General features: G+C 37.8%; 1 protein-coding gene across 5 annotated transcripts in view; it reads right to left on the minus strand.

Annotated features, from left to right (window-relative positions):
• The window catches only part of FBXO4 (F-box protein 4), a 435,787-nt gene that overhangs the window by 76,015 nt on the left and 342,483 nt on the right, over nucleotides 1-17,289 (minus strand). The window contains exon 8 of one of the 5 annotated variants that reach the window (XR_014261762.1): nucleotides 7,627-16,715. The exons of the other annotated variants lie outside the window; for them this stretch is intronic. The gene's annotated coding sequence lies outside the window, so the exon portion shown is untranslated. Of the gene's footprint in view, nucleotides 1-7,626; nucleotides 16,716-17,289 lie in introns of those variants that run through there. 5 annotated transcript variants of the gene reach the window in all.

A 17,289-nucleotide genomic window follows, 5' to 3' on the forward strand; every position in this document is an offset into this window, starting at 1 on the left:
TAGTGGTGAAAATGTCTGCCTTTGTGCAAATGTCAGAAAAATCAAAGAAGTCTCTCCCCTCCTTCTACCAGCAGTATTCATATATTATGTTTAAGTTTTTAGGGTGCTTTCATATTTGCCATTTCTCTTGAACTCTACTGTTATGGATCAGATTGTGTCACTCCCAAATTCTTGTGTTGAAGTCCTAAACCCCAGTACCTCAGAATGTGATCTTATTTGGAAAAAGTCATTGCAAATATAATTAGATTTTGATGAGGTTATACTGGAGTAGCTCCTATTCCAATATGACTGGTATCATTATGAGAGGGGGAAATTTGGACCCAGATGCACACACAGGGAGAACATCATGTGAACATGAAGGCAGAAATCAAGGAACGCCAAAGATAGCCAGCAAATCACCAGATGCTAGGAGAGAGGCATGGAGGAGATTCTCCTTCACACTGTCAGAGAGAGCGTGGCCCTGTTGACACCTTAATATCAGACTTCTAGCCTGCAGAATTATGAGATGATAAATTCCTATTGTTTAAGCCACTAAGTTTGTGGTAGTTTGTTATGGCAGCTAGCAAACTAATATGCTTAAAAAGATGTTATGAGACAGAGCAGGTGGTGACTGTATAACAGACTAGGGTGTGAAGGAACTACTTCAACAGTGGTAGCTGGGGAGGGACCAGGAATGCAGGGAGTTGCTGCCAGGTAGAAGTCAGGGGACCCAGGCTGGGTCCTCAGGCAATGCCTCTGTTTCCCTCCCTGCTCAGGCTTGGCAAGGAGAGGAAAAGGAAGTTAGATCAGAAGATGAGGCCTGAGCTAGCCTCTGGGAAGCCCCAAAGCGCAGGCAGCCATTTCCCCACTGCTGAAGGTTCATCTTCCTGAGAGTGGAGTCCTCCAGGACCATTAAAGGGCAGAGGGCATTATGCTCCCAGCCCAACCAACTCTGAATGGTTTTTAGTTTGTAGAATTTTCCATCTAACACAGTTTCCTAGTGCACTGAATTCTCATAGTCAATCAACATCACCCCTGCTCTATCTAACCCGCAGGCCAGAACAAATTATAATTACACTTTTAAAGGCAAGAAGGGTAAGCTAACTCACAACCTCATGCCAAGAGGTATAGAACATGTGCCAGTGCCAGCTGTTTTCTACATCTGAGTTTTCCCCCTTTAATTGTGAATTTATGACTGTTTAATGAATAACTGAATCAGCTGGAAGTCTGATATCACGATAAGTGGGATTTTATTTTAATCAGAAAATAAATCCCTTTCAAATTTATCAGCTGAAAAGCATCCAGATCTACCCCCTCGGGAGCTAATTTTGGTATATTCATGGTGATGAGAATGGCAGCCCAGAGTGGCTCAGGAAACAGATCATCCCCTAGGCAACGTGAAGCATGCTGGTGGATTCTACCTCAATACACTTTGTCAGATTGAACTACGCTCACTGGAAGGGAGCACCTAGCAACATGTCTGCTATGAATAGTGCAGAATTATTTTTTCTTGTTTTCTGTGGGTTTCTTCCTTCTGTTTTTGAATTTTAAAAACTTTTGTAATAAAAAAGTGCTACCATTCCCCCTTTATAAGGGTCAGTCAGGCCTAGACAAACATCAGTGCAATCTTAAAACCCATTGAATTGAAATCTAATTGGCCTCTCTGTAATAAACTTGACAGATAAAAAGACCACATACCTATTTAAATTTGAATTTCAGTTAAACAATGAATAATTTTTTACTATAAGTGTCACCCAAATATTGCATGGGATATACTTCTAGTAAAAAAATTTCCATTATTTATCTGAAATTCGAATTTAACTGGATGTCCTATATTTTTATTTGCTAAATCTGGCAACCCTACTCTGTCAGAGATGGAGGATTTTCTATCCCAGTTTCTATGTTCCCTTAATCAAATAAGAAGATGTTACTGGGTTCTTTTTTTCCTTAGCAAAGAAGAACTTTGAGTGTGCCCTAGAACAGTTTTTTAAAACATGTTCTCCCTGATCACTCAGTTAAAAGGTTAAAATGCCAACTCATGAGTCTCACTTAAGTCGTGTTTAATAATTGGATTCTCAAGCTCCACAGGAGAGCCTTAAACACGGTAAAGAAATGACCCCTAGGATGTGGACCTCAGTTAAAACCTGATGTGAGTGTCCTTTCTTACTGTAGAATGTATCACTCTGAGGAAGCATTGAAATTTGATAGCACTAGAGACTACTGAATTTTTATCATAGTCTCAGTTATTGAAAATGACACTATTTATTTCTAATGCCTTCCTAGAAATTGCCAAAATATATACTTGTATTTAATTAAACTGGTTTAAGAAAACAAAGGTATAGTTTTTATTCATCAAAATAATTTGCCCACACTCTTGGTACTGTGCTCATCTCCAGGCCTCCAGGCCCAGGCCTAGGGACGAATACAAACTATCATTCACAATAGTTTTGCATTTCTAGGTCTCAAAAATATATCACAGGTGGAAACGCTGCTTGGAATAATCCAGAATCCAGAAAGCTTTGCTACAGTTTAACAAAATTTATTATATTGACATTAAGTGATATACAATGTAATTTTAAATACCACTCTAGATAGTAAGTTATTTTCTTGTGCAAGATATTGAACTCACTCAGTTTACTTTCTCATCTAGAAGATAATAATAGTAATAGTAGTACTTCAGGGTTTGGGGGGAATTAACCTAAAGATATGTGTAAGTAATTAGCACTGCTGCTTGGCATATGTACATAGCACAGTGCTTAATGAATACTAGTTGCTACTATTATTATTATTAAAAGTATTATTTCATTTATAAAATCATAAAACTTGCAAAAGACATATAGTTGGAGAAGGCTTTTCCATAGCAGTTCTTTCCTAATTTTGCATTCTGGGGCTACTATGGAAGGACACCACTTTAAAACCCAAGCACAGTGCTATGGATGTGATGCAAAGATGTAGCCTAAATCCTTCCTTCTTTCCCGTATCATCTATTGTTGGGAATTTTGACTCTTTACTGAAAGTATTACATGATGGCTCCATTGTTTTTTCCATGTTACCAGAGGGGCCCCTTTGATACAGTAAACACAAGAAATGCAACCAGTTAGCAATTTAATTTAAAAAAAAAATCTATATTCAGACCAGTGTGGCTGAAGAACAGTGAATAAGAGAGAGAATAGCAGGATTTGAGACTGACTAAAAAGCTGGAGATTGGTTTGAAATGCTCACATTTTAATTAATTAATTTTATTCTGAATGTGCTGGGGAGCCATTGGAGGGGTGTAAATAAAGGAAAGACATGATTACCATTGCAACAAAAGGAATAAAATACCTAGGAATAAACCTACCTAAGGAGACAAAAGACCGGTATGCAGAAAACTATAAGACACTGATGAAAGAAATTAAAGATGATACAAACAGATGGAGAGATATACCATGTTCTTGGATTGGAAGAATCAATATTGTGAAAATGACTATACCACCCAAAGCAATCTACAGATTCCATGCAATCCCTATCAAACTACCAATGGCATTTTTCACAGAACTAGAATAAAAAACTTCACAATTTGTATGGAAACACAAAAGATCCCGAATAGCCAAAGCAATCTTGAGAAAGAAAAACGGAGCTGGAGGAATCAGGCTCCCTGACTTCAGACTATACTACAAAGCTACAGTAATCAAGACAGTATGGTACTGGCACAAAAACAGAAATATAGACCAATGGAACAGGATAGAAAGCCCAGAGATAAACCCACGCACATATGGTCACCTTATCTTTGATAAAGAAGGCAAGAATATACAATGGAGAAAAGACAGCCTCTTCAATAAGTGGTGCTGGGAAAACTGGACCGCTACGTGTAAAAGAATGAAATTAGAACACTCCTTAACACCATACACAAAAATAAACTCAAAATGGATTAAAGACCTAAATGTAAGGCCAGACACTATCAAACTCTTAGAGGAAAACATAGGAAAAACACTCTTTGACATAAACCACAGCAACATGTTTTTTGACCCACCTCCTAGACTAATGAAAATAAAAACAAAAATAAACAAATGGGACCTAATGAAACTTAAAAGCTTTTGCACAGCAAAGGAAACCATAAACAAGACGAAAAGACAACCCTCAGAATGGGAGAAAATATTTGCAAATGAAGCAACTGACAAAGGATTAATCTCCAAAATTTACAAGCAGCTCATGCAGCTCAATATCAAAAAAACAAACAACCCAATCCAAAAATGGGCAGAAGACCTAAACAGACATTTCTCCAAAGAAGATATACAGATTGCCAACATACACATGAAAGAATGCTCAACATCAGTAATCATTAGAGAAATGCAAATCAAAACTACAATGAGATATCATCTCACACCAGTCAGAATGGCCATCATCAAAAAATCTACAAACAATAAATGCTGGAGACGGTGTGGAGAAAAGGGAACCCTCTTGCACTGTTGGTGGGAATGTAAATTGATACAGCCACTATGGAGAACAGTATGGAGGTTCCTTCAAAAACTAAAAATAGAACTAGCATACGACCCAGCAATCCCACTACTGGGCATATACCCTGAGAAAACCATAATTCAAGAAGTCATGTACCACAATGTCAGCTCTATTTACAATAGCCAGGACATGGAAGCAACCTAAGTGTCCATCGACAGATGAATGGATAAAGAAGATGTGGCACATATATACAATGGAATAATACTCAGCCATAAAAAGAAATGAAATTGAGTTATTTGTAGTGAGGTGGATGGACCTAGAGTCTGTCATACAGAGTGAAGTAAGTCAGAAAGGGAAACACAAATACTGTATGCTAACATATATATATGGGATCTATAAAAAAAAAAAAATGGTTCTGAAGAACCTAGGGTCAGGACAGGAATAAAGACGCAGACGTAGAGAATGGCTTGAGGACACGGGGAGGGGGAAGGGTAAGCTGGGACGAAGTGATAGAGTAGCACTGACATATATACACTACCAAATGTAAAATAGCTAGCTTGTGGGAAGCAGCCGCATAGCACAGGGAGACCAGCTCCGTGCTTTGTGACCACCTAGAGGGGTGGGATAGGGAGGGTGGGAGGGAGATACAACAGGGAGGATATATGTATATGTATAGCTGATTTACTTTGTTATAAAGCAGAAACTAACACACCATTGTAAAGCAATTATACTCCAATAAAGATGTTAACAAAAAAAAAAAAAAAAAAAAAAAGAAAGACATGAGCAGATTTGCTTTTTGAAAAGGTCATTCTGGCTCCCCTAATTCCCTCAGGCAATAAATAATCTCTCCTTCTTCTACTTCTATGGTTTATGGTTCTTTGTTTTGTTTCCTGTGTATATCTTCCTTGATTAAATGTAAACTTACGGAAGATGGGAAATTACCTTATTTTATCTTTATAACCCCTGTATTTCAAGGTGCTTTGCAAATAATAGTTAGTCAACAATCAGTTTTTAAGTGTGAATTAGTGCACAGATAGGAACAAAGAAAGCAACATAACCACCCCGAATCTTCAAGATAGGATAAGTGACAAAAACCCAGGTGTTGACACTTCTCCTCCAAGGATGGCAGTTTTCGCACGGTGTGTGGCTCACTCGGCACTGCATTAAACTAGAGCAGTTTCACCACAGGGCATTTTGATCAACCCAAAGTAAAAGCATTTATTATCTCAGTCACTGTTTTGTTTGGGGGTCATCAAAAAGAAATGACACAAATTGTGAAGGTGCTATTTCTCGGATACATGCTATATGAAAAGGAGATTCTTTTATCTGTACAGGATGCACATGCTGTGCTGTTTACCATGGCCAACTGTCATAGGCTGGTGTCCTTACTGCTTTTCTGCATTTAGGTCAGACTCTTGGGAGCAAGATACAAGAATAACAACACCTTGTATTCTCATACCACCACAATTTTTAAGTGTCCCCAAATGTTCCACAGATGTTCAAATGTATGAGGAATGTGTAGCACTGAGCAGTTAAGGGCTCGAGGTGTCCTGATTCTAAGCTAAGTTTTTATTAATCAAAGCAAGAACACAAAGGATGTTTCTCACCTTTCTGCCTGTACATGTAATGCTTTGGACAAAAATTTTTCACCCAAAGTTCCAGTGGGGTATGGAAGACTGGTAAAGCCCACAGGACTGATAAGAAAGAAATGGAAGGCAAAGATTGGATGAGCTTTCCCAGTCGGCTGTGCTTACATCAGGATGGTTGCCCGTCTGGGATTGGACTTCCAGAAGACCGTGGAGCAGAAAGGATTTAGCCAAGAAAATGAAGGAGAGGATCAGAATGAGAACACCTCAGATTGGCATGAAGCCAAAAGGGGTCTGAGTGCAGAAAAAATATACTGACTGGGATGTTTGTTGAATGCTTTCTCCATGGTGTTTAACATAAAACTACTTCCCAAATATTTTCCCAAATCTTCAGTAAACTATATATTGCTTAATATTGCCTTTGAATGGAGTCAATTCTTAGGAATGAATGTGGGGAAGTGCTGAATCCAGCTTCAATGGTAGGTGTGGGCAAGAGCCGATGCTCTCCTGAAGCCAGGATCTATGGTTACACAACTCCAAAATCAAATGTCATATTTTGCCTTATCTTGGAAAATTCTTGCCACAACTTTCAGAAATTTATTCATGAACAGCAGCAAAAAAAAAGACGAAGTTCTTATTCTCCAGAGTTTTATCTAAACTATATATATAGCATGCAGGATCTAAACTGGTGATAAATTCTTACTTTCTAAAGATAATTTTTTATTGAGAAATCATTCAGAGGCCCCTGTTCTTTAAAGTGGCTGGACAGTGTCCATATAAGCTCAGTCTTGCTGTCTTGAAAATTGTTATTGGAAACATGATTAGACTCCAAAAAAACATCTATTTGACTTGCAACCTTTGGCCGGCTGACTGCTTTTTCCTGTCTCATCCTTTTACAACCAGCTCCATTGAACCAGCTGCTTCCTTAGGCTCTCATAAAGGAATGTATGCTCTGGGAAACAAGAGAAAAATAAAAAGAGAAAAGGAAAGCAGAAAACCTGTTCTGTATCAGTTCCCATGATGAGGTGGGGATTGTAGGGCTTTATTTTATCCAACCCCCCTGAACACTTCTGTTATCCATCAGACTTCCCTGATGAGTCTGATGTTTCCTGTTTATTTTTTAATAAACTTTAAATTGATGCATAGTACTTAATGAACCACACATACCATAAGTCTAAAATTCCATAAATTTTCACAGCAGTAACACTCATGTATTCACCACTAAGGTCAAGAAATAGGACACCAGCAGTACGCCAGAAGTCCCTCTCATGTCTTCTCCTAGTCGTTACAACCTTCATTCCTTGACAGGAGTAAACTTTACTTCCTATTTCATAGATTAGGTTTTTCTTTCTTAATACTTTATCTGTAAATGGAATCATACTAGTCTGCTTGAACTGCCATAACAGAGTATCACAGATGGGGTGGCTTAAATAATAGAAATTTATTTTCTCACACTTCTGAGGCTGAAAGTCCAAGATGAAGGTGTCGTCAGGGTTGGTTTCTGGTGAGAACACTTCCTGGCATGTATACAGCAACCTTCTCACTGTGTCCTCACATGGCCTTTCCTCTGTGTGGACACACTCCTGGTGTCTCTTCCTCCTCTTATAAAGACATAAGCCCAATAGATTAGGGCTCTACCCTTATGACCTCATTTAATTTTAATTATCTACCTAAAGGCCCTATCTCCACATACAGTCACATTTGGAGTTAGGGCTTCAACATATGAAATTTTAGGGGTGTGTGTGTGTGTGTGTGCAGTTTAGTCCATAATATTCAGTATGTACAATTCTATGCCTAAATTTTTGCTTAATATTATGCCTGAGATATTCATTCGTTTTGCTTTTGTGCAGCTTTCATCCATTTGTTTTCAGTGCTATAGTATTCCTTTGTATGGGTAAAATATATTAGCCGTTCTATTGTTGATGGACCTTTTAGTTGACTCCAGTTTGGGGTTATCACACATGAAGTTACTATGAACATTCTTGTGCATGTCTTTAGTAAATATATGCACACACTTCTGTTTGGTATTTCTCCCAGTAGTGGAGTAGTTGGGTCTTACCATACGTGTATGTTCAGTTTTAGCATATATTGCCAAAGGGTTTTCTAAAATATTTGAACCAATTTACACTCCCATCAGCAGCATATGAGAATTCTGGTTGCTCCATATCCTCACCAACATAATTATTGTTAACCTTTTACATCTTAGCCATTTTGTTGGATGTTTAGTGGTATTACATTGTAGCTTCAATTTACATTGATGACTAACGATTTTGAGTACCTTTTTATATTTATTGACCTTTTGATATACTATTTTGTGATGTGCCTATTTTGCCTGTTTCCTTTTGTATTAAATGTTTCTTCTATAGATTTGTTAGGGTTCTTGATATACATGTTATGTTTAATTTTTCTTCAATTCTGTAGTGTCAAAGAACAACTTCTAGATTTTTTTAGTCACCATTGACATAGAAATATTCTACTCACATATACAAGTGAGAGCTGTCATTAGACTGTTGTTAAGAAACAAAGGCAAAGAATAGACTTATAAGAAGAGAGAAAAGGAGAAATCTGTGGACAGTCTGAGCAGTCTGAGAACAGTAAGTTTTGTTTTACTCTGTTTTTCGTGTAGGAGGAGTCAATTGATGTTGGTGGGTGGATTCTCCAGAAGTAAACACTGAGATGGAATTTAGGTCACAAATATCTGTGAAGGGAAGGGGAATAAAGCAGGTTTGGAGAGAGGGAACTGCAATTCAGGACAAACAGAGTCATTGCCAACATTTCAGGGAAGAGTAAATTTTGCCTTTACATTTTTGGGGGTAAACTGATAAACTAGAAAAATAGTCAGTCTAGGCACTTTGCCCTTGAGCAGGCTGGGTAGGTTTATCAAAACAAACAAAAACAAAACAATTTATTATCTTTTAATTCTATAAAAATTTCTAAGAGTTTAGCTGTCCTGTAGTATATCTGGCCATTTCTTTCTATTACCAGCCCCACTTTAGGCCAGTTCTGCAGATTCCCCTCATCAAAATTTCTCAGTGGCTTGTCTTCCCCCTCCCTTTCTAGTGTATGCTAATGAAGAGAATTTCTTTGATTTGTACTTAATTTTAGTTCTTTAAAACTTCTAAGATAATGTAGGAAAATATCTTCATGACCATAAAATAACAAAAGTTTTCTTAAACAGAATGTGAGAAATACTATTTAAAAAACAATTTATAAATTAGACTGCATTGAAAATAAGAACTCTACTCAGATGTCATTATAAGAGTTAAAAGACTATGAGAGAAAATATTTTCCCATACATTGTATCCAATAAGATTAACTTTTTCTTTGGTGTTTGAATATCCAATTGACCCAATGATATTTCTTTGTTTGTAGTCATTTTACTATGATGTTCCTAGGTGGATTTTATTTATATTTTTCTTATTTACTGTTTGTAGTATTTGTTGGATCTGTGGCTTGACATCTTTCACTAATTTTAGAGAATCCTTGGTCATTATCTCTTCTAGTATTGCTTCCACCCATTCTCTCTCTCTTCTTTTACTGGAAATCCAATTACATATGTTAGATCTTCTCACTGGTGTCCATCTGTCTCTTAAATGATTTTCTATATTTTCATCATTTTTCTTTCTGTACTTTAGCCTGGATATTCTCTTCCCAGTTCTAAAACAGTTAGAAAATGCTCTCTTAACTTTATCTGATATTCTGTTAAAAGCAATTTATTGAGTTTTTGTGTTTTTCATTTCTAGTATTTCAATTCAAGTCTTTTTTTCTCTAACAGATTCTAGTTCTCTGATAAAATTATCCATCTATGGTAGTTTTTCCATTATCTGTTTTTCTTCTCTTGGTTTTAGATTGTTTTTGTCTTGTTGTATGCCTGGTAATTGAAAGAATGCTAAACATGTATGAAAAATTAAGAGCTAATTAGAGATTCTGGATAACATTATCTTTTTCCAAAGAGAATTTACTTTTGCTTCTTGAAGAAAGTTAGATTAGGGCAGATTATTTCATCTCTTCTCAAACTGAGCTAACAAGGTGCTAGGTTTCAGCCTTCCTGCAGGCTGGTCAATTTCCTTTATTATTTAGGTTTTGCTCCTCAGGAGTTTCAACTGAAAATATGAAGTATTTTCCAGGGCTTCTTGTCCTTGGCAGACCTTGATCTTCATTTTTTAAAAAATCCCTTGAGACTGCCAAAAACTCTGACCAGCTTGTCAGGTTCTTAGTTCTAGTTATGAATTGTCAAACACATGTCAGTGCATAAAAGGGAACTTATTTCAGTGGTTCGGGAGTATCTCACAGAACACACAAGGTAACTTGATCCATGGAGATGGAAAAGATGCTGATGTTCCTTGAAAAGAAAAGCATAACTAGATGTTGCACTCACTTCTCAGAACTTCTTTCTGAAATCACGACCTTTCAAGTCCTTGGTGCTTTGATGTCCCTTTAATGCCTTCAAACAAATTTTCAGAAAACATTTTTTGAGATTTCTAGTTGTTTTCAGTGGGATACGAAATGAGACAGTCCACTGATAGCCAAAAGTGGAAGGTATTTTCCTGTCCTTTTAATTAGTACCCTTCAGCTCTGCATAAGTCTTTCCTCTCCTTCCCTCCCCCTTCCCAGTTATTGTTTTATCATACCCACAGGAGATGCATACCTAGTTTTAAGGAACCACCTTTGACTTTGACTTTGCCTCACAATATTTAGGACTGTACACTTACGTATTTCAATTCAGATAACACTGACTCCTGAGACTCACCCCTGCCTGGGCCTGGAAAATTTACCCCTACAACTCAGTAATAATTCTGAAGGCATTTGACAGTGTCCTATGGCTAATACAGTAAAAAAATTATTGAAGTTGACTAATGTTTGATGTTTGCCAGGTACAAATAGTGTGTGTGTGTATATATATATATTTCTACTAAAGTTATTTAGTGATTTTTAATTCTTATTTCTAAGCCTTATTATGGATTCTATTTTCTCCAATGGTTTCATAAAGAGTGAATTGAGAATTATGAGAGATGGAGATACCTGAAAGACTAAACTAATTTGTTTCCTTAGCTCAGAGTTAGAAAGAAACTTATAGGAAAATAGCTAAGATGAGTGAACCTTTGCTCTTGCCATTTACTATAAGACCTGGAGAATGATAAATCCCTTCCTGCTGAAGAAGGTGAGTATCTGAGGCTACATTGGAATAAGATTAAGTGATGAAAAATTAAGGATAAGGTCATTGTGATAACTGATAATAAAAACACACTCAAACCTCATTAAGCATAAAAGGAACTTATTGATTCAGGAGCATCTCATGGAACACACAAGGATTCAGGAGCATCTCATGGAACACACAAGGTAATGGATCAATGGAGATGGAAAAGATGCAGCCACTGCCAGATATGTCATGTGAAGCATAGAGCAAAAGAGAAATAATGTGGTTATTTTCCCTCCTACAACCCTCTGATCCGCCACAGTTTCTGATTGGCCAAACTTAATTGGAAGGCAAGAGAACTTTGGAAATAGAGAATGTATTAGCCCGCATGGGAGCAAAGAGAGTGCAGGGAATGGATTTGAAGATAAGATGCAAATGACACATACTGTTATCAAAAGACAAACTATTAGTTTATTGTAGGAAAAATATGTGATAATGGTCCAGGAAATCCTATTTGAGAATACTATTTAAATGACAGTCTTTCTAAGGAAAGTTTTAAAGGTGACAGTGATTTTAAAGACAGCGACATACCTATCTGAAAATAGATATACCGGGAGCAGATTCCAAAACCACAGACATACCTCATTTTATTGTGCTTTGCTTTATTGCACTTTGCAGATATTGTGTTTTTTACAAATTGAAGGTTTGTGAACCCTGCATCGAGCAAGTCTATCAGCACCATTTTTCCAAAAGCATTTGTTCACTTGGTGTCTCTCTGTCACATTTTGGTAATTCACACAATATTTCAAATTTTTCCATTATTATTATATTTGTTATGGTGATCTGTGATCAGTGATCTTTGATGTTACTATTGTAATTGTTTTGGGGTGTCATGAACCTCGTCCATATAAGATGGCATTTTAAGTGATTAATGTAGTGTGTTCTGACTGTTCTACCTACCGGCTGTACCCCATCTCTCTCCTTCTCCTTGGGCCTCCCTATCCCCTGACACACAACAATGTTGAAATTAGGCCAATTAATAACCCTACAATGGCCTCTAAGTGTTCAATTGAGAGGAAGAGTCTCATCACGCTTCTCACTTTAAATCAAAAGCTAGAAATGATTAAGCTTAGTGAAGAAGGCATGTCAAAAGTCAAGACAAGTTATAGAGCTAGGCCCCGTGTGACAAATAGTCACATTATGAGTACAAAAGAAAAGTTCTTGAAGAAAATTAAAAGTGCTACTTTAGCACACACAAGAATGATAAGAAAGAAAAACAGCCTTACTGCTGATATGGAGAAAGTTTTAGTGGTCTGGATAGAGGATTAAACCAGCCATAACATCCCTTAAGACAAAGCTGAATCCAGAGCAAGGCCCTAACTCTCTTCAATTCTATGTAGGCTGAGAGAGGTGAGGAGGCTGCAAAAGAAAAGTCTGAAGCTAGCAGAGGTTGGTTCATGAGGTTGAAGGAAAGAAGCCATCTCCATAACATAAAAGTGCAGGGTGAAGCAGCAAGTGCTGATGTAGAAGCTGCAGCAAGTAATCCAGAAAACCCAACTAAAATAATGAATGAAGGTGGATACACGAAACAACAGATAGTCAATGTAGATGAAACAGCCTTATATTGCAAGAAGGTGTCATCTAGGACTTTCACAGCTGGAGAGGAGAAGTCAATGCCTTCGTTCAAAGCTTCAAAGGACAGGGTTAGGGGCTGATGCAGTTGGTGACATTAAGTTGAAGCCAATGTTCAATTACCATTCTGAAAGTCCTAAGACCCTTAAGAATTATGCTACATCTACTCCATCTGTGCTCTTTAAATGGAACAACAAAGCCTGGTGACAGCACATTTGTTTACAACATGGTTTATCAATATTTTAAGCCCACATTTGAGACCTACTGCTCAGAAAAAGAAGATTCCTTTCAAAATTTTACTTCTCACTGACAATGCACCTGGTCACCCAAGAGCTCTAATGGAGATGTACAATGAGATTAATGTTGTTTTCTTGCCTGCTAATATGACATCCATTCTACAGCCCATAGATCAAGGAGTAATTCTGACTTTCAAGTCTTGTTATTTAAGAAATACATTTTGTAAGCCTATAGCTGCCATAGATAGTGATTCTTCTGATGGATGTGGGTAAAGTAAATTGAAAGCCTTCTGGAAAGGACTCACCATTCTAGATGCCATTTTAAAATATTTGTGGTTCATGGGAAGAGGTCAAAATATCAACATTAACAGAAGTTTGGGAGATACTGATTCCAATGTTCACGGCTGACTTTGAGGGGTTCAAGACTTCAGTACAGGAAGTAACTGCAGATGTGGTGGAAATAGCAAGAGAACTAGAATTAGAAGTGGATCTGAAGATGTGACTTAAATGCTGCAATCTCATGATAAAATTTTAACAGATGAGAAGTTGCTTCTTACAGATGAGCCAAGAAAGTGGTTTTTTAAGATGGAATCTACTCCTGGTGAAGATGCTGTAAAGATTGTTGAAATGACAGTAAAGGATTTAGCATATTACATGAACTTGGTTGATAAAGTAAAGCAGGGTTTGAGAGGATTGACTCCAAGTTTGAAAGAAGTTCTGTTGTGGATAAAATATTATCAAACAGCATTGCAGGCTATAGAGAAATTGTTTGTGAAAGGAAGAGTAAATTGATGAAGCAAACTCATTGTCGTCTTATTTTAAGAAATTGCCACAGCCATTCCAACCTTCAGCAATCACCACCCTGACCAGTTAGCAGCCATCAACTCCCAGGCAAGACCCTCCACCAGCAAAAAGATTACGACTCACTGAAGGCTCGGATGATGGTTAGCATATTTTAGCCATTAGGTATTTTTAAAATCAAAGTACACACGTTTTTAAAGACATGATGCTATTGCACACTTAAAACATTTGTATACACTGGAAAACCAAAAAATTCATGTGACTTGCTTTATTGCAATATTAACTTTATTGCAGGGGTCCGGAACTGTACCTGCAATATCTCCGAGGTATGCCTGTAATGGTCTTCTTCGGTAATCATATGTATGTTGGGCATACATTCATATGAATGTACATTAATGCTTATGATATGCATTTTCACACATTTTCATATAATTGTCTTACTTATTCAGATATTTCATGACTTAAAAAAAATATTTCCCCTTGCTTAGCACATCATGTTGAACTGAGTCTTTGCGCATGAATCTGAATGTCTGATTCCTCTTAAGACAATGAATCCACCTGGCTTATATTTACTGTGTGGAGAAAGTTCACCTCCTGTGGCTGAAAAATACTGAATTAGAGCTAGTTTCTATCTACTGAAATGCTTCTCAGCTACGTTTTAAACTGTGAATAAATTGAAGAGTACAAAAGAGGAATCTCTTTTATAGGAGTTAGTGGAAAACAATTCCAGAATGTATTATTCCAGTTTTTATTTCACTCAGAACAGAATTAGATAAAAGCCCAACATATCTCTCTTCAGTTTTAGGATATCAAGAAATGGAAGACATCACCAATGAACCCAATCTACTGTTCTGGTATAGAAACATCATCAGCCTAACAATAAAGAAACAATCCAACTCTTATAAGCCATGGAGAAAACAAAATAAATACTTTGAACTTAGAGTTAGGATAGAGAGGTTCCTCATGGGATGTGTGAACTTCCACCCCACTTGAACATTCTCTATGATTCTTTCCATGCAGGGGATGCTACTAAAGAGCAGGACTTGTAGTGGGACTGTCCCTCCCTTCCCTTGTCTGTGGGCTGCCATGTGATTCTGAAAATACAATTCTGAAAGAATTGTATCACATAAATTTTTGAGCCAAGATCCCATCTAGTACTTTGGATAGTCTTCTGGGCCACTGCCATTGACAAGGAGGTTTGGAATTAAAGGGAGTTTGTTTATTTTAGCTTTACTAAATCTACTCTGGTGGTAGGATATCTGGGGTAAGGCAAAGAGACCTCTGTAACAGCACAATCCAATGCTGCTGGATGGAAGTTTCAGCAATGATCTATAATCTGTGCTGTCCAATATGGTAGCCACTGTCACAGGTTGCTATTAAGGACTTGAAATATAGCTAGAATGAAACATTAAATTAAAAAATTTTTTAATTTAATTCACTTAAATTTAAATAAACACATGAGGCTAGTGGTTACCTGAATTAATTTCCTATTGTTGCTGTAACAAATTACTACAAACTTAGTGGTTTAAAACAGTGGTTCCCAACCTTTTTGGCACCAGGGACCAGTTTTGTGGAAGACAATTTTTCCACGGACCAGGGAGGAGGGGACGGTTTTGGGATGATTCAAGCGCATTACATTTATTGTGCACTTTATTTCTATTATTATTACATTGTAATATATAATGAAATAATTATACAACTCACCATAATGCAGAATCAGTGGGAGCCCTGAGCTTGTTTTCCTGCAACTAGATGATCCCATCTGGGGGTGATGGGAGACAGTGACACCCGAAGTGTGTCCCTTATATCCAGTCTACTTCGTAATCTCGTTTTGGTTGCTGTCACTGCAGAAAACCCTGCTTCACAAAGATAGGATGTTGGAAATGGAAGCAGGCTTTTCAGTGCTTTTGCGGCAATCTCACGATATTCCGCCTTGACTTTAATCCAGAACGTATGGAGATTTGAAGTTGTCTCAAACATACTTTTAAGGCCACCGTCATTTGCGATCTCAAGCAGTTGATCCTCTTCTAGCACGGACAAAGTCGATTCACCTGGCTTATTCACAAATGGGTCGCGGATCCATTCCTTTTCAGTTCGGGGGTCTTTTGTGGTTGGGAAGTAATGCTCAAGCTCTTTTGAAAGCTGGGATAGGTGATCATGCACCAGTTGTGAGAAAGAAGGCCCTGGCTCAGTCTCTTTCAAAATCTCTGCTAATGTTTGAAACATGTCAAAAATCCCAATGTTCACTCATCGCCCCCATAATTCCAGTTTGGCTTTGAATGCAGCCACTTTAGCTGCCGACTTGAACACAGTTGTGGTTCTCCCCTGAAGTGACAGATTGAGTTCATTGAGCAGGTTGAATATGTCACACAACTAAGCAAGTTTTGCGACCCATTCTGTGTCACTGAAATGTGCTGCCAGGGGTGACTGTTTTTCTAAAAGAAATCTCTGGAGCAGCTCTCGTAACTCAAAAACTCTGGCCAGTGATCTACCTCTAGAAAGCCATCTCACTTCTGTGTATAAGAGAAGACGTGTGTGCTCTGCGTCCATCTCCTCACAGAGCTGCACGAACAGACCTGAGTTAAGGGCATGTACTTTAATGTGGCTGATAATTTTAATCACATCCTGCAAAACATTGTTAAGTTCAGGTTACATTTTTCAGCTAGCCAGCATTTCTCTGTGGATGACACAGTGCGTAGACTCACATTCAGAAGCGGCCTCTTTGCCCCGAGTAGTGAAACCAGAAGGCCGTCCAGTCATGGCAGCTGCTCCATCTGTGCATATACCAACACATAATGACCAATTCAGTTTTCCTGATATGTAATCATTCAAAGACTTGAATAGTTCTGCAGCTGTGGTGTTCGTCGGCAACAAAAGTGCACATAACATATCCTCGTGCACATCCTCCTGAAAAATACATCACACAAAAACAAGCATTATTGCCTTGTTGTCAACATCGATGGACTTGTCAACCTGGATTGTGTGCCACGGTGACTCATTAATCCTCTCTAAAAATTGTGCCTCAATATCCTCTGCTATTTCATCAATTTGTCTAGTTATGGTGCCAGCCAAAAGAGGAATACGTGCCACCTTTTGAACTGCAGCCTCTCCTGTAAGTTCATGACAAATGTCCTTAGCAGCAGGCAGGATAAACTCTACACCAATAGTAAAGGGCTTCTTAGCTTTAGCAATGTGGTTAGCCGCTAAGAATATTGCTCTTGGTGCAGACACTTTTGATGAAGTGGTGGCCTTCAATAATTGCTTGTTCTTCTTGTCCACATTTTTTTTTCTTTTGAAAAACTCCAAAGTCTTGTCTTTTAATGCAGGGTGCTTGGTCTCCATGTGGCGAAGCAGTTTGAAGGTTTCATGGCTTTGTTGGATAGCTTGTTGCCACATATTATACAAAGTGGGCTTGGAGAATGTCAATCACCTGTTGCAATGAACCCATAATTTAAGAAGGACTCTTGATATTTTCTTTTAA

This window comes from Balaenoptera physalus (genome assembly GCF_965194825.1).
Source record: "Balaenoptera physalus genome assembly, chromosome: 3".
Lineage (NCBI taxonomy): Eukaryota > Metazoa > Chordata > Mammalia > Artiodactyla > Balaenopteridae > Balaenoptera > Balaenoptera physalus.